This window comes from Elephantulus edwardii, unplaced genomic scaffold, assembly GCF_000299155.1.
Source record: "Elephantulus edwardii isolate Elephantulus edwardi_28Jun2011 unplaced genomic scaffold, EleEdw1.0 scaffold00125, whole genome shotgun sequence".
NCBI classification, from domain to species: Eukaryota; Metazoa; Chordata; class Mammalia; order Macroscelidea; family Macroscelididae; genus Elephantulus; species Elephantulus edwardii.
The window spans coordinates 7,939,735-7,966,964 of record NW_006399875.1 but is presented as its reverse complement, the minus strand read 5'-3'; the positions used below and the strand labels follow the sequence as shown (position 1 = coordinate 7,966,964).

General features: G+C 40.7%; 1 protein-coding gene across 2 annotated transcripts in view; it reads left to right on the top strand.

The window, feature by feature from the left end:
* The window catches only part of CTNND2 (catenin (cadherin-associated protein), delta 2), a 1,564,764-nt gene that overhangs the window by 984,736 nt on the left and 552,798 nt on the right, over positions 1-27,230 (top strand). The window lies entirely within an intron of this gene.

Here is a 27,230-nt window from a genome sequence, read left to right as displayed (position 1 = left end):
AGAGAGAAAGAGAGAGATGCTGATTCTTGATAAGACACACGTGAGACAGTAACATATCTCTTCAGGCCCCAAATGCAAAAGTCCAAAGAACTGTGTGGTTGAGGTACAGGGTTTATTCAGAGCTCAGAGACTGGCTGCCCCTTCAAGTCTGCGCACCAAGGGAAGAATGCCAGGTTCATGGAGGCCGAGAGGGGCAATAGGGTAATTTCTAAGAGTAAACACCTGAAAAAGCAAAACAAAACAAAACAAGTTACCTTCAAGTCAATTTCAACCAATGGCAACCCCAGGTGGATCACAGCAGAAGGGTGCTACATAACTGTCTGTATATAAGACATAACTGTTTGCTCTTTTTACAGACCATGGTATATTCAACACTCTTCTCCAACACTACCACTTGAATGCATCAGTTCTCCTGTTATCCATAATCATTGTCCAGCTTTCAGTTGCTTAGGGGGTGATTGGAAAGACTGTGGCTTGAATCACACACCCCTTAGTCTTTAAACTGACATTGTTGCTCTTCAGGACTGTAGAGAGGTCCTGGAGAGCAGACTTAACCCAGTGCCATAGGACTCCTGATCTCCTGACTGCTGGTACCAAGTATATTGCTTGTGAACCCAATTAAGATGAAATTGTTGACAATGTCAGTGTTTTCTCCATCTGGCGTGACGTTTCCTCTTGGTGCAGTGTTGAGGATTTTTTTTTCTTGCTGTTGAGGTATAACCCATATTGAGGGCTAGAGTCCTTTATCTTCTGAAGCAAGCCCCTTAGGTCCTCTTCACTTTCTGCAAGCAAGGCTGTGTCATCTGCATAGTGCAGGTTGCTGATGAGCCTTCTTCCAATCCTGATATACCATACTTTTCTTCATAAAATCTACCTCTTCGAATGATATGGACAGAGGATACAGTTTTAATGCACACCTTTCCCACTTTTAAACCATGCAGTGTTCTCTTGCTGTGTTCGGAGAACAAATTTTGTCTAAGTATGGGTTGCATGTAAGTGTTAAGTGTTCTAGAATCCCCTTCTCAACGTTAGCCAAAGTTTTTTATGATCCACAGAGTCAAATGCCTTTGCATAGTCAATAAAACACAAATAGACATTATTCTGCTATTCTTTGCTTACAACTAAGACCCATCTGACATCAGCAATAATATTTCTGGTAACAGAGCTTCTTCTAAACCCATTTTGAACTCCTAGAAATTCTCTGTCTATATACTGTTCTAGGCATTTAGGAATGATTTTCAGTGTCTGTCCACTTGCTGTACAGAGGTAACTCATGGTTGCTGTGAAGCTGAACACTGTGACACTGATGAGTCAAATGTGATAATGGTTCCCCATGGTGGTCAGTGTTTGGTGGAGCTCCCCAATTAAAACAAGCTTGGAAGCAGGAGTGGCATCCACTTCTGAACTAACTTGCTTCTGGAAACCCAATCAATGAACCTGGAGAAAGGATAAAAGTTATACAAGTGTTCAGGTCTTTTGTTTGTAGTTTCGCTATGAGTTGCCTATAATGTAATAGCAGTTAGCATGTGATAGTAATGATATTGTTTGATAATTTCCACATTCGGTTGGATCATCTTCCTTGAGAATAGGAAGAAATGTGTGTGATATTTTAATTGAAACCATTAGGCTGCTAACCTGAAAATCTATTGTTCAGTTGTCCCATAGGAGTAAGTTTAGGCTGTCAGCTTCCATGGTATGGAAAGCTTGTGAGCAGTTCGGCTGTATCCTGCATGCTTACTGTGTATCAAGATCAACCTGGTGCAAGTCTTGGCTGCACCCTTTATAGAAGTGGATCTCCATGCTGTTATCTGTAGAGGTATTAGGTGCTTCCAATGACCAGTCTTTAGATTAGCACTGACCACAAGCCATGTTTATGCTGCCTGCGGAAAAAGGTCTATCCAAAATGACAGAGAGAACCTCTCCCAGTTTATTGTGGAAGAAATGCTCAGATCATGAGCTTAGGAAAACAAGCTTGAATGCACACTTCTCATTCAGCTTTGATGTCATTCACAGACCACTTCTGGCTTCAGGTGTTCCAGGGATCTGGCCACCTTCATTCCTAGAAGCTCCCCTCCCCTCCTCTGTTTGCCCACTTCTTGAGGACAAATCTCAGTCATTCCAGTTAAAACTGATCCAGAATAGAAAATAAAGGATCAGAAGAGAAGAGATGTTTTCCCGGAAAAGGGTCCTTTACCTAGTAGAGATGAAAGGAAGAAAGCAAGCAATGGAGATTTCAAAGTACTACGGAAGCTTCCCCTTTTCTTCCTGGTAGAAGGGGCTGCTGGGTTTCATTCTCAGTGGAGACATAGTATGTGACTTTAATGTAAAAAAATACAGATTTCAGGATGACACATTTTTAAAAGAGAATATGTCTTAAGCCACTGCCTACCTCCTAGCTCACTCTCTCGTATTTCAGCCCTCTGTTGAGTGAGGATTTAGAAAAGTGGTGATTGTTTCTATCTGAACAATGAATATTCAACAACAAACAAACAAAGCTGTTGTGTATATATTGAGAAAAACAGAGAGAGAAAAAAAGTATAAAAGATGGGAAAGCTTAAGAAAGGCCCCACCACTGAAAATGGCCAAAGTTTCTCATGTTATATTTTTAAATAGCAAAATCCATTGTGGTTTATACCTCAGATCTTAGTCTCAGAACCACGTGCTTTGGTATCTGCTTTGTGTGTCTTGGAATTCATTTCATTTCCAGTGGAGGAGGGAGAGGTCACCTCCTCTTTTTGTCAGGCTCTTGATTGTAGAACCCTGGTGATGCAGTGGTTAAGGGTTAGAGTCTTGGTTCCTAAACAAAAGGTTAGAGAGTCAAGCGTTCTCAGCAGTTCTGCATGGAGAGAAGGTTGGCCATCTGTGTCTGTAAAGCTCACAGCCCGGAAGACACCATGGGCAGTCCTGCTGGGCCACCTGGGGGTTTCTCTGAATGAGAATCCATATCATCCAACAACAGCAGCAAGGTGAACGCTCCATCCTTTTGCTACTGTGAGTAACGCAGCAATAAACATGGGTATGCATCCATCTGTTTGGGTGACTGCTCTGGATTTTGTAGGATATATTCCTAGTAGTAGAATTGCTGGGTCAAATGATATTTCTATTCCCAACTTTTTGAGAAAGAGCCATACCACCTTCCATAGTGATTGCACTATTTTACACTCCCACCAGCGGTGAATAAGGGTTCCAGTGTCTCTACAACCTCTCCAGCATTTGTTCTTTGCTGCTCTATTAAACGTTGCTATTGTTACTGGGGTGAGATGATACCTCATAGTTGTTTATTGCTGTGTTATTCACAGTAGCAAAGAAATGGAAGCAGCCTAAGTGTCCATCACCAAATGAATGCATAAAAAACCCTATGATATATTCACACAGTGGAAAATGAAACAGCACTGAAAAACAAGGAACTCAAAAATATTATACAACATGGGTGACCCTGGAGGACATTATGCTGAGTGAAATATTTCAGTCACAAAAGGACAAATACTGCATAACACCACTATTATAAAAGAGGCCTGACATGGGGCTTGGGGGAAACAAAGAAAAGAGGGGTTAAATAATGAAGACCATGTTAGAACAGATGAAGGAAAGAACTACTTAAAAGGAATATATGATTACTCATTATTTGCATTCCAGCAGTCCCGAATAAGAGGTGCACAGCAAAGTGGACTGGGGTGGGGGTGGGGGTGGGGGGGAATGAAGGAAATTATGCAGCAATGAATGAATATTTAAAAAAAAAACAAAAACAACAAACTGGGGGGAGGGAGGAAAATGAGCAACAGTGAAGGAATGAAAATTCAAATTTTTTGTAAATTTGTGTTAAAATCACAATTACAACAACTTAAAAAAAAATGAGTGCTCGGGGACAGGAACGGGAGGATCGGATACCGGGACAGCAGTTTCTCTTTAGTTCTCTTTCAGCTTCTTCTTCAGCCTCTTTTGCTGCTGGATGTTGGTGCTGTTCATGCAAGATGACTTCCTACATATTATGCAGCATTGAAAAACAAGGAACTCCTGAAATGTCATGCAAAGTGGATGACCCTGGAGGACATTGTGCTGAGTGAAATGTCTCAGTCACAAAAGGACAAATAGTGCATAGGGCCACTATTGTAAAACAGGACTGACGTTGGGGTTGAAGGAAGACAGAAGAAGGGGAGGAATGATGTGTACCATTTCAACAGATGAGGGAGAGAATTGTTTAAAAGGGATACATGATTAGCTATTATTGCCATGACAGGAGTCCGGAACAAAGGCTGCACAGTGGAGTGGACTTGGGGGGAGGGATTGTATAACAATGAAAGAAATTTTCTTTTACTTCTCAAGGAGAAACGTGAATTGGGAGGGATGGTTCACAGGGAGAAAAGTGCAACAATGAATGACTGGAAACCCCAAGTCTCTGTAATCTTTCATTAAAATTAATTTTTTTAAAAAAGATGACTTCCTACTTTGCACTCATGATGGCCAGAGAAGGGGAGAAACCATACAGGGAGGAGAGACTCAGGGTCTCAGGTAAAATACTAGACATCAGCTCATTTGACAGTTCAGATAAACACTTTTTTTAATTGTAAGTATGCCCCAACTCTTCCTTGGAACATGCTTCTATTAAGAAAGGGTTTGTTGCCTGAGATTCATATTTAACTGAGTAGCCTGTATTTTCTCTTTTCAGTCTGGAAATCCTTGGAGGGGCAGATGTTTGGGGGGTTGGGTATGCATTATTAGCAAACAAAAGAGAGCCCTTCATGTCCTGAAGGATTTCATTATAATGTTAATTTTGTCTTGGTAAAGCTGAGGTGATGGTGATGATGGTGTTGCAGTGGTGAGATCCCTTTCCTGAAGTTGAGCAGCTAGAAAGTATGATATCATTGGGAGGAAAAAGAAACAAAGGGGGCAAATGGAGGCTATGCTTACCACTGTTGTATTTTATCAGCCAATGTGGTCAATACTGTTCAAGGTGATAATTGGTATTTTAACGATATGATGCTGGTGCTTTCATTTTGCCTCAGTTATTGCTGTGAATGTTGAGGAGTAAATAACCAAGGATGTGGCCCGGTGGAGGGCAGCGGTTCTCCAACTTCTTTGTCTCCTGACCTCTCTGCACTTCCCCCCCACCCAGTTCATTATTCACTCACATTTTAGTACATATTATTGCTTACAGTGCCCAGAATGTCTGATGGTCCCTTTTCCTGTACTGCATGTTCCTTCAGTCATCTTAATCAGTCTTACTATCGACTTATTCTTTAACATCACTCTTGGTGCTTCTTCTACCTGGCATCATACTAGAATGATTGTGTCTGCATGTAGACCTTTCTTTATTATTTTTCATAGCAACCTCGTGCAGTATTTGCATTTTGTACATATCTTTATATGGCTTCCAAATTATTGAGGAATAATGATACCCATTTGAAGACTAAAGTGCATCAGGTTCAGGATATGGACTTCCTGATCACTTGCTATGCATCTGAGAGCTGGCTGATAAATAAGTAATGACAAAAGAATTGATGCCTTTGAGCTGTGGTGTTGGAGAAGAGTGCTGAACATCTCATGGATGGCCAAAAGAACAAACACATATGTCTTGGAGAAAGTACAACTAGAATGCTCTTTGGAGGCAAAGATAATGACACTTCACCTCACAAAAATTTTGGACATGCTGTTAGGAAGGACTGTTCCTTGGAGAGGGACATGATGCTAGGAACAGTGGAGAGTTGGTGAAGGAGAAGAAGACCCTCAACCAGGTGGATTGACACGGTGACTGCCACAGTGGGCTCTAGTGTACAGGAAGTGTGAAGATGGCACAGGATAGGACAGGGCTCCCATCTGTTGTTGACAGAGTCACTGTGGGTTGTACTTGACCGGAAAGCACCTAACAACAGTAATAGCAAATGGCTTTCTATCCATAAGTATCTGAAATCAAATCACATTTTTTCCTTCTGCTAAATAATATTTATTCATTAAAGAAACAATTTATATTGAAACAGATGAGGAAGAGAACAGTTTAAAAGCGATATATGATTGCGTATTATGGTTATGACAAGAGTCCAGAATGAAGGTTGCAAAGTGGAGTGTACTGGGGTGGGGTGGGGGGAGATTTTTTAACAATGAAAGCGTTTTACTTTTACTTTTCAAAGAGAAGAACAAACTGGGGGTGGGGAGAGGTGGGCAGGGAGAAAAATACAAAAATAAATGAATAGAAATCCAAAATCTCTGTAAACATTCATTAAACTTAATAAAATAAAATTTTAAAAACCCAAATAAACCAAATATAAGAAAGAAAAAAATTATAGTGAGTTATTGGCTGGGGTAAAAGGGGTAGCTGTGTCGGAGATGATTAATTTGGCTCGAAATAGAGCAGAATTCAGAGCTGTTGTACAGAGGGTCGCCACAAGTTGCAAGAGACTCTATGGCATAGTAACAGCACCAACACTGAGCCTAAGACAGTGTCTGGGAGGATGATTATGATAAAGTCTCCAGGATCAAGATTAATACAACTTATTGAGGAGCAATGATGTCAGTTTGAGGATTGAGGTGCATCTGATTTATGACACAGTCTTTTCAATGACTTATTATACGTTTGAAAGCTGGACAGTGATTAAGGATGATGGAAAAATCATTATTGCCTTTGAGTTGTAGCATTGGGGAAGAGTGTTAAATATCTCATGGACTGCCAAAAAAACGAACAGATAAGCCTGGGAAAAGGTGCAGCCAGAATGCTCCTTGGAGGCGCTCATACTTTGGACATGTTGTTAGGAGAGGTTAATCCTTGTAGAAAGGCATCGTGCTTGGGAAGGTGGAAGGGCGGTGAAGGAGAGGAAGACCTTTAACCAGGTGGATTGATACAGTGACTGTAGAAATTCCCACTGGACTCTTAACAGTTATGGAAAACTTGAGAGAATGCTTGTTTCTGTGAAATACAGCTGTCAGGATTCGTTGTGGATAGATGCTTGCTGTAGGTAGATACCAACTCATGGGGACCTCAGAGATAACCTATGAAATGCTGCCTGGTCCTGTGATTTCTCACCATGAGGCTTTGCGTCTCGTGTGCCAGTCTCTCTCAACAAGAGCTGTCAGCACCTATGTCCAACCTCTGCTTGACCACATTTCCTATTCTCACCGGCTACTTTGGAGAAAGATGGGCAGTCTCCTTCCTTGCAATATACAGCCTCTGAAAACCTGCTGGAGGGTCAGCTATTTGTTGAATCCAACTCAATGAGATGTAACATAACCTTCCTGCCCCTTCTATTGATGTAACCAAAGCAAGAAAGGGGGGAGAACTGTCATGTGGGGGCTCCAAAAGGTTTTTCATTGACTAATTTTCTCAAATAGAGATCTCTGGTGGCCTCTTGGTAAGAATCAGTGCTGCAATCCTAAAGGCACACAGTTCGAATCCACCACCTGCTCCGCGAGAGAAGTATGGGCATTCTCCATCCTTGTGATTAACTGTCTCTGAAAACACCCTGGAGGGTCAGCTGGTGGTCAGTTTGACTTGATGGTACACAACAACAGTAACAACTGTTTTCATAAATAGAGCTTTAAGGGTTTCCTCCTCTTCTCTTTCCGTTCGTAATCTGTGCTGAAACCTTTCCACCATGGGTGAGCCTGTTAGTAGTTTAAAATACTTGTATTGGAGCCTCCACCATCACAGCACAACACACACAGAGGACACATTCAAAGACGAGTGGAGAATACTGACAGCACTGGGTATTAAAGGTGCAAAAATGTTTAAATAACTACTTTTCTCATTATGTATTAATAGTAAAGTCACTCCGAAACCGCATTATTACACATGGACATAACATTTTATAAAAATAACTATGTACTTCATAACATGCAACGGTGATGTTACTTATGATGCTCAAAATCGCTTTCCTTCTCAGATGAATAGAAGTTCCTGGCATTCTCCTAACTGCTTCTCCTCCCCGTCTGCTGCAGTTTGTTCTGTTTTGTTTTTTTCTTTGAAATAACTTGATGAAAATCTGACCTCATACAGATGTATAGTCAAGAAACGAGAGGAATATTTTTGTAACTTTTTTTAAATAATTGTGCTCACTTTTGATACTACACCAGGCTCTTAAGTTACAGCTTCTTAAAGGTAAGCTGAAATATAAAACCTTTTTAAAAGCAACGAATTTTCCATATGATATTCTTTTAAAGTCTTTTTGCTGTATCTTATACTTTGAATGTTGTAATTTTTCTTCCAGGAGTGATATTCTCCTCTGCTGATACGTTGTGAGCATGTTATATTCTATAAAAGGTATCCATCCACTGGTATACTAGAGAACTCTGGTGGCCTAGTGGCAAGAAGCTGTGTTGCAATCCCCAAGGCATGTTGTTCGAATCCTAGCAGCTGTTCCACGGGAGAAGGGTGGGTGATCTCCTCCCGTGTAATTAACTGCCTCTGAAAACCTGCCAAAGGGTCAGCTATGGACAAGTTTCAGTTCTACGGTATGCAATAACAACAAGAAGTATACTAGTTCCATAGATTTTCTAAATTGTTATATATATTTTTTAAGTCACATTTATTAATATTGTCAAATCTCATCTGAAAAATCTTTCAATATTTGGAAACTGTCAAACTCAAGGTTTCAGATGAGAATTTCCCAACATTGAAAAAAGTTTTAATTGAAACTTCTAGTTTTTTGGATGAGAAAATTTTGTATTTAGAATTAGCCAGCTGAACTCAGTTTAGATGATCCCAGGTTTTTTGGCAACATCTAAAGCATCATAATCAGGAGCAAGTCGAACAGAGGCCTTCTTCTCTCCCTCAGGCCTAATCAGAGTGTTGACCTTGGCCACATCAATGTCATAGAGATTCTTTACAGCTTTGATTTGGTGCTTGTTGGCCTTGACATCCACAATAAACACAGTGTGTTGTTATCTTCTATCTTCATGGCTGACTCAGTGGTCAGGGGAAACTTGATGATGGCGTAGTAGTCAAGCTTGTTTCTCCTGGGGGCACTCTTCCGGGGGTATTTGGGTTGCTTTTGGAGTCTCAGTGTCTTAGACCGTCAGAAGGTGGGTGACGTGGGGACCTTTTTGGTGTATGTGTATAGCTGTGGATGCCCTTCAGGACGCCTTCTTGGCCTTTAACAGCGTTTTTATTATTACCAGGGAGTACTAGCAGTTGTTTTTCTTGAAGTAACAAGTTGACTTGGCTCATTTTTCAAGAAAAGTTTTGCAAATACCCAAAACTTAGAAATCACAGTGTGTCATTCTTTCTTTGAAGGAAAAATAAATGTCCCATAAAAGCCAGCTAGTCCCAGTTCCTGCTGAGTCCCAAACTGCTCTTCTATGAGAATATCTCCTAAAAACAGCTATGCTTTGTTTACATTTTTCATTGTGCCACTGAAAATAGGTAAAGTACATGCACACAAGAGTCACGATCAAAGAAGCAGCAGACAATCAATGAATGGGCTCCTCACATTGTCCAAGCCTGTGGCAAAGGACCTCTAAAAAAGTTCATCCTTTATACTCTTCTAGTAAGTGCAATCTTAATTGAAACTGGTTTTAAATATAATTTAAAGCGTGTAGCAGCACTGAACACAATGATGAAAATGTGGCTGCCTTGAGCTATGTTCAAGAGACTGTGATATTATTCAACATGACTCTGCAGCTTCAACCCAGATAAAGGGACAAAGCACCGTTTCAGTATCATTGGGACAATACCTTGACCTGTGTAGAGACCTCTCGAGTTAGTCCTAGGACACACTGGACTAAACTTTGAGAACCACTGCCATCATATCAGGCCTGGTCTGTACTCTTCAGTTACTGCTTCAGGATTAGACCAGATCTACACAACACTTCCGAAGTCTTCCCTGTTGTTAAAGTATCATTGAGTTTGATATAACCCTGTCTGTGTTCAACAGTAGGAAACCAGGCCCAGCCCTGCACCAGGCTCACAGTTGCCACCCTGCTAGATTTCATTGTCACAGCCACTGTCAATCTATCCCAGTGAGCTTCTTCCTTTTATGCGTACCTGCTGCTTTACAAATGATGACTCACCTCTCCTGATCACATGTCCCAAATATTTGAGATGAAGCCTTGCCGCTGTCACTTTAAGAAGGAGTCTGACTGCGCTCTTTCTAAGACGGATTTCTCTGTTCTTTTGGCAGCCCATGGTAATATTTGGTATTCTTCTCAAAATCATGATCCAAAGGCATCTATTATTATTTGGTCTTCCTTTCCTTACTCATTATCCCACTTTCACATGCATATTAAAATCCTGTGATTTGATAACGGTGTACCTTTGTCCTTAAAGTGTGACGTTCTTGCTCTTTAACACTTTGAAGAGGTTCTTGGTAGCAGATTTTTCCCCAATACATCATGTCATTTGGTCTCCTGACTGCTGCTTCCATGAGTACTAATCATCATGATGTAGAATTAGGTTGTAGTGTTAACTCAGAGGTCAGAATTTGAGCCCACCGACTGCTTTGAAAGAAAAATATGAACCAGTCTTCTTTTTTTTTTTAATTTAGTTTATTTTTCATTTCAATGAACATCTACAGAGATTTTGGCATTCCATTCATTCATTGTTGTACTCCTCTCCCCACACAAACCGCTCCCCCTTCCCCCGCTCGCTCCTCTCCTTGAAGAGCAAAAGAAAAACTCCCTCATTGGTACACAATCCCCCCCGTACCTCCCCCCAAACCCCACCCCCTAGCCCCAAATATAATCCACTCTACAACCCTCATTGCATACTCCTACGATAAAAATAATGCCCTAAAATATAATACTTTTAGACTATTCTCTCCCCCATAGACTTCAATGCTGTAAACATATTTCATCCAGTTTTTCTTAGTCTTACCCCCATCCCGATGTCAGCCTCATTCTACAACAGTGGCACCATGTAGCATTTGTCCCTCTGTGACTGAGATGCCTCACTCAGTCTTCTTTTTAAGTTTTACAACCTTAGAAAGCTGATGAAGGGTTGTCCGATGTTGGAATCAACTCAGTGGCTACTGTGATGTCACTCTGCTCTGTAATTGTTGTTGTTGTTAGGTGCCATCGGGATGAGTACGACCCATAGGAATGCTATGAACAACAGATCTGAACCCTGTTCTATCCTTTGCCATCTTCACACCTCCTGACAGATTAGACTCATTGTGGCAGTGACTGTGTGAATCCACCTGGCAGAGGGTCTTCCTCTCCTTTGCCATCCCACTGTGTTTCCAAGCATCATGTCCTTCTCTGAGGAATAGCTCCTCCTAGCAACATGCCTGAAGTATGTGAGGCAAAGCTTTATCTTCTTTGCCTCCAACAAGTCCTTTGGCTCTACTTTCTCCAAGGCATATTTATTTGTCTTTTGGCAGTCCGTGGCGTGTTCAGCACTCTTCTCCAACATCACAATTCAAAGGCATTGATTCTCCTACTGTCATTCTTAGTCATTGTCCGCTTCTCAGATACATAGCAAGTGTTTGGAAAGACTATACCTGCATCAGATTCACCTTAGTCCTCAAACTGACATCGTTGCTCCTCAGTAATTGGGAGAGTTCCAGACTGCAGACTTGCTCACTGCATTGTCTTCTGATTTTGTGCCTGCTGGTAACAAGGGTGTTGATTGTGGTTTCAAGTGAGATGAAGTAGTTGACAGTTTCAATCTTTTCTCCATCTCTCATAATGTTGCCTATTGGCCAAGTGGCAAAAAATTCCGTTTTCTTGACATTTGAGATGCAAGATGCAATCCCTATTGAAGGCTTTGATCTTCTTTATTCTTTGATCTTCTGCTTCAAGTCTTCCTCACTGTCAGCAAGAAAGGTTGTGTCATCTGCATAATACAGGTTATTCATGAGTCTTCTTATGATCTTGATGCCACATTCTTCTTCACTGAGTCCAGCATCTTGAATAATTTGTTCAGCATTACAGGTTAAATAGGTGTGGAGAGAGAATACAGCCTTCTTAATTTTAAACCATGTAGTGTTCCCCTGATCTGTTCAAACAACAATCTCTTGGTCTGGGTATAGGTTTCGCATGGGCACAATTATGTGCTCTGGGTTTCGTGTTCTTCTCAGTGTTAGCCTAAACTCATTATGATCCACACAATCAAATGTCTTTGCATAATCAATAAAGCACAAATAGACATTCTTTACTTTCACTAATAGATGTTCTTTACTTTCAGCCAGGATCCATCTGACATTGACAGTGATATCCCTGGGCCCATTGCCTCTTCTAAATCCTGCTTTAACTTCTAATGGTTCCTTGTATATGTACTGTTCTAGTGATTTTTTTAATGGTCTCAGCAGTGTTTTGCTTGCATGACATATTAATGATATTGTTCTATAGTTTCTATATTCTGCTGCATCACCTTTCTGGTAATGGGGATAAATTTATCCGTTGGCCAGAGAGCTCCCCTCCAAATATCTTAGCATAGACTGGTGAGCACATCCAGAGCTGTATCTGTTAATTGAAATAATTTAATTGATATCCCATCAATACCTGGGGCCTTATTTTTGCCATTGCTGTCACTGCAGCTTCAACCTCCTCCTCATTACCATTGGCTCCTGCTCATGTGGTACATCCTATCATTTTTCAGTGTTGTCAGTTCTTTTTGGTACAGTGACTCTGTGGATTCTCTCCATCTTCTTTTGATAACTACTGGATAATTCAACATATTGCTCAGAGCATCTTTAAATATTGCAACTTGAGGCTTAAATTAGTTGTCCAATTCTCCCAGCTTGACAAATGCAAAGCAAGTTTTTCCCTTTTTATCCTCCAATTCCAGCATTCTGCACATTCCATTATACTTTGCTTTGTCTTCTTAAACTGCCCTTTGAAATCTTCTCTTCAGCTCTCTTACTTCACCCTGTCTTCCCTTTATTTTTTGGCTTCTCGACACTCTAGTGTGATTTTCAGGGTCTCTTCTGACATCTGTTTTGAGTTTTATCTTTCTCTTCTGTCTTTGTAATGATCTTGTGGTCTCTTCATGGATGGTATCCTTGATGTCATCCCACAACTCATCAGGTCTTTGATCATTGATGTTCAGTGTTTCAAACCTATTCTTAAGATGATTTTGAAATTCAGATGGAACAGGTTCAACGTCATACTTTTGTTCTTGTGGACTTGTTTTAGTTTTTTTTTTTGTAACCTCATTTTGAACTTGCACATGAGTAATTGATGGTCTTACCCACGTCTGACCCTAGTCTAGTTCCAGCTGCTGCTATTAAGTTTCTCTGATGATTCCTTCTACAGAGTATTCAATTTGCCTTTCCTTTTCCATAATATATTATATTGTTGAGCGCATTGCTAAAATCACTCTATCTGTCTTGTTGAGTTTATCATTTTTTCTCTCTGACCCTCCACATTTCAAGTAAGATGAGTTTTTTTCCCCCCAAGGATTGGACTGAAAACTAACCCTAACTGTATCATAGGTAAAAGTAATTTTCCTAAAATAGTTTTTCACTTTTAGAAGTGGAGGAGCTCTGATGGTCTAGTGGAAAAAAGCTGCACTGCAATCCCAGAGGTACATGGTTTGAATCCACCAGATCCTCTGCTGGAGAAGGAGGGACAATCTCCTCCTGTACCAGTCAGATCCAATTTGATGGTACACAGTCAAAAAATAAAATTTAAAAAAGAAGTTGTTTATCTGTTAATATAGAAAAAAAGTTTTCTTTTCTTTAATTTACATAACCCCACTCTTTGTAACAGTCAACAAATGTTTGGACTGTTGAATTCTTTTCCATCCAGTTGCTTACTGCCTACTAAATATAAATTTAAATGTCTGAAAGGTTTTCAGAATTTAATTTTCATTATTTGTGCACGGCATGGTGCTGTAATTTTAATGTCTTTGAGCGGTAGTTATTCTATGTTTGCATCATAAAAGAAACAGTAAAATTGTGCAGCCATGCATGTTGGATTTGATTAGGAGTCAGTTTATGTTAAATAACGTCTCTGATAAATTAGATAAAAATAAGGTCCCCTTTGGGCCCTTTCTGCACACAGTTTTATCTGAAATAAAGCAAATGATCATGTTCAAGTTCCTGTTTTTAAGGGGCTGGAAGAATTTCTTGAAATGGACCCTCTAGGGAAACTGAACCAAGACCGTTGATGCTGAACCCTGAAAACCCACGTGACAGTGTAGACTACTCCATGGGGCCCTCAAACACACCGCTGTCACCATCTGCTCATTACTCCATCAGAGCAGCTGGTGGGTTTGAACCACCAACTACTGTACCACTTGGTACAGCTTACTTTAGAGAACAATGTTGTGTGCTAAGACTGGAGAATTACAGAACCTTGATTAGCACTGATATTTATTATCTATATGAACTTAGGCAAAGAACTTCATTTTCCTAAACATTTTCCCCCCATAGTAGTTCAAATTATAGTTCAAAAATTATATGAACTTCTCCAAGGTGACTTACTCAAGATGACTCCATGTATATAGTGAAAATGAAATTACTTCTGGTCTGAAAATGATAATGGCACATTGGCTCTTACGCTTATACATGGTTAACTTTGTTATTGTTGAGTTTCATCGACTACATGAGTCAGTTATATGAGTACAACTCATAATGACCCTCTGAAGAGTTGATCTGAACTCTGTCACATGTGCACCATCCTTATCGTCCTTGGCATACTTGAGTTCATTGCCACAGTCACTGTACCAACCCATCTGGTTGAGGGTCTTCTACTCCTTGGCTGGCACTCCACCTTTCCTAACATTATGTTCCTTTTTAAGTGCGTCAAGGATGTATCCTATCTCTATACCTTTTCAATCTATATGCAGAACAGATTATCCGGTAGGCTGGGCTCTATGAGGAGAAGTATGGCATTAGGATTGGAGGTAGACTCATCAACAATCTGCCTTATGCAAATGACACAACCCTGCTTCCTGAAACTGAGGAAGACCTAAATTGCTTGCTACAGAAGGTCAAGGACTTAAGCCTTCAATATGGATTGAGGCTCAATATCAAGAAAACAAAGATTCTCACCTCTGGGCCGATTGGCAGCATCATGATAGATGGTGAAGAGATTGAGATTGTTGACAGCTTCAGTTTGCTTAGTGCTACAATCAACACTCTTGGTACCAGCAGCCAGGAAATTAAAAGACAAATTGCACTGGGAAAGTCTGCTGTCAAAGACCTCTCCAAAGTATTGAAGAGCAATGATATTAGTCTTGAGACTAAGATGTGCCTGATACAGGCCATGGTCTTTGCAGTTACTTGCTATGCATCAGAGAGCTGGACAATGACTAAGGATAATAGAAGAAGAGTTGGTGCCTTTAAGCTGTGGTGCTGGATAAGAGTATTGAATATACCAAAGACTGTGAAAACAAACAAGTTTGTCCTGGAGAGGGTAAAGCCAGGCTGCTCCTTAGAGGCAAAAATTAGGATTCTGAAGCTTTGTCTGACATACTTTGAACATGTTGCAAAGCGGGATCAGTCCTTGGAGAGGGATGTCATGCTTGGGAAGGTGGAGAGACAATGCAGAAGAAGAAGACCCTCAATGATATGGATTGATTCAGTGAGTGGGGTAATGGGGATAGTGGTGTCAAAGACAGTAAGATTGGCAAGGGTTAGAGTAGGGTTTAGGGCTGTTATACATAGAGTTGCAGGTGACTTAATGGCACATAGCAACAACAAAGACAAAGTAAAAATAAAAGTCAGAAACCAAACTCAATGTAGGTAAGTGTATTTCAACTTATAGTGACCCTCTATCAGGTCTCTGATGCAACATCATAATGTTGTTTGTTGTTGTTAAGTGCCATCGAGTCGTAGGCAACTCATAGTGACCCTATGTGACCCATAGTGAACCTGGACACTTGTACAAATTGTGTAACTTTCGTCCTTTCTCCAGGTTCATAGGGTTTCCAGAGGGAAGCTATTTCGGAAGTGGATGTCACTCCTGCTCCCAAGCTTGTTTTAATTGAGGGGATCCACCAAACACTGTCAGTCCTATATAACCATTTTCACATTTGACACATCAGTGTCACAGTTTCAGCATCACAATGACCGTGCGTTACCTCTGTACAACAAATGGACAGACCAAGGTGATAGATGACAAAAGATTAAAATTGTGATGAATTTAATTTTTTTTGGTTCCATAAGTTGGACAATGACTAGGGAGGATAGAAGGAGAATTGACACCTTTGAGCTGTGGTGCTGGAAAGAGTATTGAATGTACCCCGGACTGCCAAGAAAACAAACAGATTCATCCTAGAGAGGGTTAACCTAGGCTGCTCCTTGGAGGCAAGGATTCTGGAGCTTCGTCTGACATACTTTGGACATGTTGTAAGGAGAGACAGGTCTTTGGAGAGGGACATCATGCTGGGTAGAGTGGAGGGCCAGCGCAGGAGGGGAAGACCCTCTATGAGGTGGATTGATTCAGTGACTGGGGTAATCGGGATGGGTGTGTCGGAGGCAATGAGATTGGCACAGGATAGAGCAGGGTTTAGGGCTGTTGTACATAGGGTCGCTATGAGTCGCAAACGACTCGACGGCATATAACAACAACAACAATTGGCACCCATGGTAGCAATATTCAGGAATTGAAATACCAGTTACACTGGGTAAAGCTTCTGTCAAGGACCTCTTTAAAATGAAAAAGAGCAGCAATGTCAGTTTAAAGACTAAGGCGCACCTCACTCCAGTCCTGGTAGTTTTATTTGCTTCCTGTGCATCTGAAAATTGGACGGTGAATAACGGTGACCAAAAAGAACTGATGCTTTTGAATTAAAGCATTGGAAAATAACATTCAGTATATCACAGACTACAAAATAAGAAAGAAATCTGTGTTGGAGGAGATACAGCCAGGATACTCCTTGGAGACAAAGATGGTGATACTTCATCTCACATATTTTGGGCATGTTATCAGGTGACACAGGTAGTCTTTAGAAAAAAATGTCATGATGCGAAAAGTGTAGAGTCAGTAAAAGAGAAGAAAGCCCTCATAAGATGGGTTTGGCATAGTGACAGGAACAGTGGACTTGACCATGGAGGAAGTCATGAAGATAGCACAGGATAGGGGATGCTTTTGATTTGTTTTTCATAAGGTCCAGAAATTGTAGTTGCCTTGACTATATAACAACTGATCTTAATGGGAGAAGACAGCCTCATTTTTCTCCCCAAAAGCAGCTGGTGGGTTGGAACTGCTAACCTTTGAGCCCATCCGTCAACACACTATGCCATCAGGAATCCTCTGAGAAAAGATAAGCTTAAAATACTGCTTTGTTGTTCTTATGTTGTAATTCAGTTGGATAGAAAAAATTAGTAGTGTAGATTGGAAGGAAAGACAATTCTAAAGTTTTGATTTTAACGAGTAAGTAGATTTCTGTATTTTCCAAGACAGAAACTCTTAAGCAGTAGCAAGTTTGTTGGTAAGATGGAAAAGGGTGTGGACCCATTCCAATTCGATTCATTAAGAAAGATGTATATTGATCTACTAAGTAAAAAGTTGTAAATGGAAACCTAAAGAGAAATGTGGAATTAAGATACATTTGTAAAAAGATATTCTTTCCCTGTGTTTTACCCAGTTCTTTTCATTCACTCAACAAATATTAACTAACTAGGTTCGGTCCAGGTAGGTATTCGGGTAATTTTTGTCCCAGGCAATCAGTTATTAAGGAGATTTTGAAAGCTGACAAATCATGTGTGTAGAGACATGTTTGAAGAACAGTGAACAGATTCGTTTGACAGGAGCCACAGGGAACTTGAAGAGTCGCATCTGGAAAGATAAGCTGGTACCAGATTCAGGATTAAAGGGAGGGGGCGTGTTGGTTTTGATTTTTAAATTTTCTTCTAAAAGACATGTAGGCACCCTGGGGTCTTTCTAAGCAGGAAAAATAACACGCTCAAACTTCATTTTAGGAAGATTACTATAAAAATAATGCTGTAATGGATCAGAAATGTCAGGAAAGGGATGCTTTGAACTCAGAAGATGATTGGAGCTGCCTCCTGGAAGGGGGATTGGAACAATGAAAGGATATAAATTATGGAAGAAAATGTTACGGCATTTGTAGACAGAGGACAACACAATTTACTCTAAGATTACTAGTTTAGAATCATGGCAACATGCTAGTATCAGTGACAAAACATAACAGAAGGGAAGTTCAGTGAGGAGATCTTGTGGGAAGAAGTGGTTGCTTCTAAGTTTAAATCTCTTGTGTTTAGTTGAGCTCCAAGTGGAAGAATCCTTAAGGTAGAGATAAATCTTGATCTAGAGGGGCGCCATATTGATGGCATAGAAGCAGAAGCCACTGACCATAATGCGTGATCACTTTTACCTTCTTTCTCTCTCCCTAGTAAAAACCAACTTCCTTTCCTCAGAAGACCAGAGTCATTGTCAGCACTCAGTGTATGCTGTTGTCTAGTACCGTTGAGTTGAGAACAACTCACAGCAACCCTATGAACAACAGATCTGAGCCTTGCCCTATCCTCAGTGTCTCAGTGTCCACTAAATGTTGATTCCATAAGATTCTGCTAAAATCAGGAGCTGTGAGAGATGATGGTTACACACCAGACTGGTAATCAAAAGGCCAGTGATTTGAATCCACCAAGAGGCTTCCAGTGAGAAAGACATTGCAGTCTGCTGTCGTAAAGATTATAGCTTAGGAAATCCTGTGAGACAGATGTGCTCTGTCACGCTGGGCAGCCGGAATTGAATCAACAACCCAGAACAACGACTGCTGAAACCAGCCGTTTGATAAAAGCGTCACAAAAACAACATACAGGGTGGTTGTTAGATACCTTTGAATTGGTTCCAGCTCATAATTTACCTTATAAACAACAAAGTGAAAGCCTTCCCCACCTCAGTCTGTCTTTGGAGTCCAGTGCGGTCACCTTTATTAAGTTAAATAAGAAACAATCAATGTTACTTTATATTAAACCAGGAGATATTTTTTAAAAAGACTAGCTCAGAGTTTGCCTTTTATCTCTTTTCATATGAAAGAGAATTCTGGGTGTGAGGCTTACATGAAACCTTTAAGACAGTATCAGAGGTCAAGTAACTAGACCAATATTGGGTGAAGTCAATGTTCTCAATAGGCTTTATCTTTTACATATATCTTTCTAGTTTTTAAAAAACCCACCCTGTAGGTAAATTATGGTGAAATTCAGGATTTATCTTCCTGACCCCACAGAATTTGTCCATATGCAGTCATTTATTAATATAAAGAATATACTTTTTAATAGAAGAGTAATAGTTATTAACAGGAATAAAGATAGGTTGAAGATGTTGTTGTTATGTGCCATCGAGTCGCTTGCAACTCATAGCGATCCTATGTACAACAGCCCTAAACCCTCCTCTATCCTGTGCCAATCACACGGCCTCTGACACACCCATCCGATTACCCCAGTCATTGAATCAGTCCATTTCATATCCCCTCTTCCGCCATCTCTCCACCCTCCCAAGCATGATGTCCCTCTCCAACGACTTGTCCCTCCTTACAACATGTCCAAAGTATGTCAGATGAAGCCTCAGAATCTTTGCCTCCAAGGAGCAGCCTGGTTTAACTCTCTCCATGATGAATCTGTTTGTTTTCTTGGCGGTCCATGGTACATTCAGTACTCTTCTCCAGCACCACAGATCAAAGGCATCAATTCTCCTTCTATCCTCCTTAGTCATTGTCCAACTCTCTGATGTATAACAAGTAATTGCAAAGACCGTAGCCTGTATCAGACACACCTTAGTCTCCAGAGTGACACCATTGCTCTCCAGTATCCTGGATATGTCCCTAACAGCAGACTTTCCCATCGCAATACGTTTTTTTATTTCCTGGCTACTGGTGCCAAGAGTGTTGACTGTGGAGCCAAACAGACTAAAGTTGTTAACAATCTCAATCTCTTCACCATCTATCCTGATGCTGCCAGTTGGTCCAGTGGTGAGAATCTTTGTCTTCTTGTCATTGAGCCTCAATCCATATTGAAGGCTTCAGTCCTTAACCCTCTGTAGTAAGTGCTTCAGGTCCTCCTCAGTTTGAGCAAGCAGGGTTGTGTCATCTGCATAAAGCAGATTGTTAATGGATCTTCCACCAATCCTGACGTCACACTTCTCCTCATAGAGCCCAGCCTCCCAGATAATCTGTTCTGCATACAGGTTGAAAAGGTATGGAGACAGGACATCCCTGGCGTACACCTTTCCCAGTTTTGAACTGTGCAGTGTTTCCTTGCTCTGTTCTGAGGACTGCCTCTTGGTCCAAGTATTAGCACAATCAAGTGTTGAAGATAGAATTGCAAATTAATAGAAGGGTATATTAGTCTCATAGGGCTACTATCTCAAAGCACCACAAAGTGAGTGGCTTATACTACCTTCCTTAAGGATTGTCCAGTGAAGTCAGTCAGTCTTTCCATTAACTGCCTACTAGTTCTTTTACGGCAACACCAGGACTCCTCTGTAAGACCATAGGACTGGGCTTAAATGGTATGAGTCACAAACTTGATAATTTCAAAGATAAAAATGGGGCTATGTGTATAATATCTATGTAAGCTATCTCACTGCATCAAGTCATAGCCGACTAACACTGGATTTTACAGACGTTCTAAGTCACACAGGGGAGATTGCCCATAATTCTCCTTCAGAGCAGCTGGTGGAACTGCCAGAGAGGCATGGCCCTTGGGTAGCTGTGCAACCTCCCTTGGACTAAACCACCTCAAAGTTCTATCTTTGCAACTACTTTATGACTTTCTTATATTCTAATTTTAAATGTAAATATATAATGTTATGAGAATATGCGATTGCAAGGAATCCTGGTGGTGTACTGGCTAAATGCCCCACTGCCAACTCAAAGGTCATCAGTTCAAACCCACCAGTAGCTTTGCACAATAAAAAAAAACCACCACCAATTTCAGATGAGGAGACACCTGGAGGCAATTCTACTCAGTCATTCAGGCTTGTTTTAAGTTGGAATTAACTCAGTGGCAAAAAAACCCCAACAAAACACCACAACAAAAACAAACCCCAAAAAACCAAAACAAAACATCACCAAACAATATATAACACTATAGGGAAGGTTTTCTGAGGAAATATCTTTTATATAACTTTTCTCTCTTATTAGTTATTAATTCTACTAAAATATGGAGTATATGAGCTAACTTTTTGATGAATTTGGCATGGGATGGCAAAATTCTCTGAAAGGCAGAAAGGAAAGAGGCACTTCCATTCTCATTTCATCTTCTTTTCATAAAAATTTTACCAGTAGGATGTGAGCAATAGAGTGCAGGAATGGCTTTCTCAACTCCCTAGGCAGACGGATTTAGACTCCGCTTTTTACCACTGAGTCAAACTGATGCACTGCTGACCTTCGAGAGGGTTTCTCGGGCGGTAAATCACACTAGAGAAGAGTGCCCGTCTTCCTCCCTCAGAGCCACTCACGGGTGGATTTGAACCACCAAAGATGTGCCACTTTGGGTTAGCAGCACAGCGCCCAGGGGACTAACACCATCAAAGCTCCCTGTGGTGATTTCTAAATGGTGAGTTGCAACTTGTTAATACCAATTCCAGAATAAATTTTGTAAAATGTAGCCAGCATGAAAGGGGGGGAAAAAACACAACAAAACCACAACATTTACAGCATAGAAAAAAAATCAGATTGTATCACACACAGACTATAAGAATAAATAATGTTTCATGAACACTGTATGGGTTAAACTCAAGAAAGATGTATACAAGCACTGGGTCCTCTCCCCGTAACAGTACACTCTGTATTCTGAGCAGACTCTGAGAATCCAGACTCTGTGAAGCCAGACTCTGTGGGTAAGAATGTGGCATCAAGCTTGGAGGAAGGCTCATCAACAACCGGTGGTGTGCAGATGACACAATTTTGCTTGCCGAAAGCGAGCACAACCTGAAGCGCTCATTGCAGAAAGTCAAAGACTACTGCCTTCAATATGAATTCCATATCAACATCAAGAAAACAAAAATTCTCACCACTGAGCCCATAACTACATCACCATGATAGATATAGAGAAGATTGAAGTGTTTTAACAATTTCATCTTGCTAGGATCAACAATCAATACAGTTAAGAAATTGGGGGGGGGAACCCCAACAACAACCAAAAAAAAAACCCATGTTGTGTTGGGGAAGTGTGGAGTTTGGGATTTCTCCAAGGTACTAAACAGTGATGTCCGTCTGAGGACTAAGGCAAGCCTGATTCAAGTCGTAGTCTTTTTAGTTGCTTTCTATGCATGGGAGAGCTGGACATTGACTATAGATGACAATAGAAGAAAGGCAGATCGATGCCTTTGAGTTATGGCACTAGAGAGGAGTAATGAATATCTCATGGAATGCTGAAAGAACAAACAAATATGTCTTAGGGTGAAGCCAGGGTTCTCGTTAGAGGGAAGGAGGCTAACACTCCATCTCACATACTTTTAGCACATTGCTAGGAGAGGCCAATCCGTAGAGAAGGACATCATGCTTGGAAGGTCAGACATTTCCAAAATAGAGGAAGACCGTCAACAAGATGTGTTGACACAGTGACGGGAGAAATGAGCTCATATGTAGCAGGAATGGTGAGGACAGTTCAAGATATGGCAAGGTTCAGCTTGCTGTTCATATGCCTATTAGTCATGATCAACTCAAGGGGGCCCAAGAACAAAAATGACCCTCTGTATTCATTACTGCATCAGTTGCAGCTGTAGCTATGCATAAGCACATATGTTCTGGGTACAAAGGCACAGGGTAGAAATCTAAGAAACTGTTATAGAACTTCAGTGCCCAAGGAGGAGGCCTGGCAGCATTGGTGGGGAGGCTGGCTGGCTATGAGGCACCACAAAGATTCTGCTGTGCCCCCTTATTGCATTCAGTCTCTACATCATGGGTCAGCGTATTCCTTACCCAGTGAAGTTATAGAACCAGGAATAGAATATAGACTCTGATTCTGAGGGTAGTGTATTCCTTCCACTGTCCCATCAAGTTGACACTGACTTGGGACATGCTGCCATGTGCCATCGAGTCAAAACCAGCTTATAGCTATCCTCCACTAGGTTTTCAAAGGCAGTTTAATTGCATGGGATGAGATTGCCTGTCTTTCTCCCTGGAGCATCTGGGAGATTCAAACCACATGCCTTTGAAATGGCAGCACAGTTCCTTACCTGATACAGTGGGCCACGTATCACAGAATGGAACATTGCATGGCCCTGCTCCATCTTCATGACCTTTGGTGTCTTTGAGTCAATTATTGGAGCTTTGGTTTCAATTTATGTCATGTACTGTTTCCTCATTTTTATTGACCAACCGTGATATACCATTTAGGTGGCTTACCTTTTTTGATAAGGAGATCCAATGTAATCAAGCTTGAATTCTCACCAGCTTCTCTTCTAAGAAGCATTCTTGTTATATGTCTCCCAAGACTGATGTAGATTTCCATTCTGTATGTCTAGGGTGGAAAGACAGATTCTTAGGAGGGGATAAGGATAAACTTGTCCAAAATCCTTGTCTAAGTTCACCCAGAAGAGTCTAGAGGAAAAAGCGTAACAGCCTCCTTCTGAGACAGATCTGTGGGACACAGATCTACACTAGCACACTTGTGGTCCCCATGAGTCTGAATCCACTTACAACCTACTCCTTTGGCTTGTTTTTGCTGATTGCCAAGCTCTAGCAACAGGCACCGGTACCAGTCCACCTGTACCATCTCATCTTTCACACTCTTTACCTGCTGCTTCTATATGTTAAATGTTCCCTATCTTTATTTATCAGTCCATCATGCCCTTCAGACTCAGGTGTCTTTTTCTTCCAGGAAGCGCTCCCTGATCCTCGGCTTGAATGTTGTACCTGGCTCAGAATAGCAGGACACTCACTGGGTTTCTGTTCACGGCATGCCAGACAGCCTTCTACTTGCAGGCAGGTCTGTCTCTTGTTCAGAGAAGTTTCCACAGCCAATCAGAGAGTCAGGCAAGTGCAAGTGGACGTACTTGGCTGTAGAGAGTTCGGCATTTGGCAGAAGTTGACTCCTCCAAGGAATCATTAGAAAATGCAGTGGAGCAACTGCTATTGGTTTCAATGCATTTCTTTTGTTGAACAATCTCATATATTCAGCCTGAAACAGGTTGACTATTGTCCTCATCCAGATTGCTCAGATCATGTTTCTGTTATTTCCTTAAGAATCTAGTTCTTCAGCTTCATTTTCTGCCTCCTGCCCTCTGGCTTTTTGATTCCCATTGCTGTTGATATTAAGAAGATCAGAAGAATGTGCTTTATTGACTATGCAAAGGCATTTGACTCTGTGGATCATAGCAAGTTGTGGCTGACATGGAGAAGAATGGGAATCCCAGAGAACTTACTTTTGATCATGCAGAACCTGACTTGGCCCAGGAGGCTGTTGTGCAAATAGAGCAGGGGAACACTGCGTGATTTAAAATTGAGACGAGGGTTCTTTAGAGTTGTACTCTCTCTCTGTGCCTATCCAGTCTGTATGCTGAGCAAATTATTCTGGAAGCTGGACTCTATGAATAGGAGTGTGGCATCGAGATTGGAAGCAGACTCGTCAACAAACTGTGTTATGCAGATGACACTATCTTGCTTGCTGAAAGTGAAGAGAACTTGAGTGATTCAGTGGGATAGGCTTTTGTTTATTTAGTACTTAAATAGAACACTCCTTTAATTTACTTGTTCAAAGTTCATGTAAACAGTTCAAGTAAAGAACTGTTATTCTCGGTTACCATATAGCTAGCTTTTTTTACTCACAGAGGTGACAGAGATATCACAACTGAATGGCTCTGACAAATAGAGGTATGCTTTTCAAGTCATGGCCTTTTTAGTAACTTGATATGCATCTCAGAGAGAGCGGATGACAGAAGAACTGATGCCTTTGATTTGTGGTGCTGGAGATGAGTACTGAATATCCCCTGAACTGTCAAAAGAACAAACAGGTATGTCTTGGGAAAAGTGCAGCCAGAGTGCTCCTTAGAGGCAAGGATGGTGAATCATCATCTCACATCCTTTGAGCGTGTTACAATGAGAGGCTATTCCTTGAAAAGAGACATCTGGTTAGAAAGGCCAGCAAAAGAGAGAAAGATCCTCAACAAGATAGATTCTCACAATGACTGCAGGAGTGGGCTCAAGTTGTCAGAGATGATGAGGATGGCGCAGACTAGGACACGTTTCAGATCTGTTGTTCAGAGGGTCATTAGGAGTCACATTCCACTAGCCAGCAAATTTTTTCTTTCAATTCAGGAGGCTACAATCCCCAAATGAGCAAACAAATTTCCGCAGAAGGCCCACTTCCTCTCTGTCAGTCCTAGAGGAAGGTCCTACTGTTGTTGATGCTGTTATGTGTGGTTGAGTCAGAACCCACCCATAGCTGACACTCCAGGGAGTTTTCAGAAGCAGTAAATCACATGGGAGGAGATTGTCCATCCTTTTCCTGTGCAGCAGCTGGTGGAATCGAACAACATGCCTTTGGGTTAGCAGTTCAACTCCTTACCACTAAGCCACCAGAGCTCCTTAGGGAGGAAGGTCCTAGTGGAGTTCTTTTAACATTTGAAGGCATCATGTTTTCTGGAGATTGTCATGTGTCTTGCCTTCTCCAGCGTCAAGAAATTTCTTTGTGCAATAGAGTTTTGTGTCTGGATCCAAACAGACACACTCCACTCCTGACAGTTCTTTCTTGATGGTACCAAGTTTCCCTGCCCCATCAGTTTCTTCTCCTTTTATCTCTAGTGAGATAATACTTATTATAAGTCAAATCCTAGAGAAACTGCATTTTAGAAAATAATGACTGCAATGAAATTAAAGGGTACTGCATTCCATCCTTCATCCTTTTACATTTATTTGGTTTATCAGATCATAGGGGGATCAATACATAGTTTCCAAGTTATAACAATGAACTTGTGTATCTTGAAAGAACACAATTCAAAATATTAAAAGAATAACCATGACTCTAACCTATTCCTTCACCATCTTCATGGCATTTTCTATATTTGATTGCATTGTTGCTGTTTTGTATCATATCATTGCAAGTTTTCCTCCTTTGTACTGACCCTTTACTTTATGAAACAAGATTTGATTTCAAAGCTATTGATCTTTCTTAATCATAATGTGAGTGAGCTAGAGTCTTTATCATCAGCAGGGATGTCAAAAGATCTACCACTTCTGTTCTATAGATTCATTTTAAGCTAATAAATATCGGGTTTATGACAATCCATATCCTAATTTACACATATATGCAGAAAAATGGGTTTGCATCATGGAGAAGCTTAATTAAAATTGTATTAGCATAATTGACATGGTGTTAAAATTAATTAGCAATTGTTTTTTCCCAAGCCACACAGAGAAAATACTTGAAAGTGCACTAGAAAACATTTTATGAACTGTTTCTGTGCTAAGAGAAGCACATGAATATAGATGATTTTCAATATATCAGTGTCACTTAATGTTTGTGTTTCTTTTGGAATCCTAATCTCATAGGATTTTAAATATACAGCAGGCAGTTCCCATGCTACATCACCTTAAAATATTGGTATAATATTTCATGCAAGAAGAGCAATAACCAGCAGCCATAGATATGCCTATGGTAGGGTAATAACTTAGAGCACATTGAATTATTTAAATGTCGTACCTGAGTGATGTCTGACATGGTCCAGAAACCAGTACAGCATATTTTTCTCTAATTTACAGTGAAAAATCACATTGTAAATTATAATACACATCAAAATATAAATCACTTGCTGTTTGGAAAAAAAAAAACAACAGAAAACTACAACTTGGGAAAATGGGTAATTTAACATTTATTATATCAAATGACTAATGTGGCTTTTTATTCTGTTACAATACTTGTGTATAGTGTTCTAAACTAGTCCAGTGATTCAAATTGTAATTGAGAAACATGAACGCATCTTCCTCTCATGCTAAAAAGTGATGTATGCTCATTTTTTTGAAAAATTCAACTCATTCTGAAAGGAACTCTCAGAATTGTAGATGCCTGGCTCCTAGCACTTCTTATGTGTTCATTTGACTCTTTAAATCATCCTACAGTGCTGTGATGACTGTATACCTCCTTCCGTGTAAGGTTGACAATTACATAGAATGTCATTGCACAGCTCTAGAGGATCTTAGGCAATCGTGAGTGTGCCCCAAACTGCTTTGTGGGTTAATATGCTCATTGTGGGCATCATGTGACGATGAATGGACAGAAAAATAAATTTATAGATGAATGAGTGGATGGATATGCGGATGGGTGCACAGGTGAGTGGTTGATGCATGGTTAGATAATTGAATGGGTAGGGAAATGGTTGGATGGATTAATGGATGATGAGTAGGTGGATCAGTGAGTGGATGGATGGATGGATGGATGGATGGATGGATG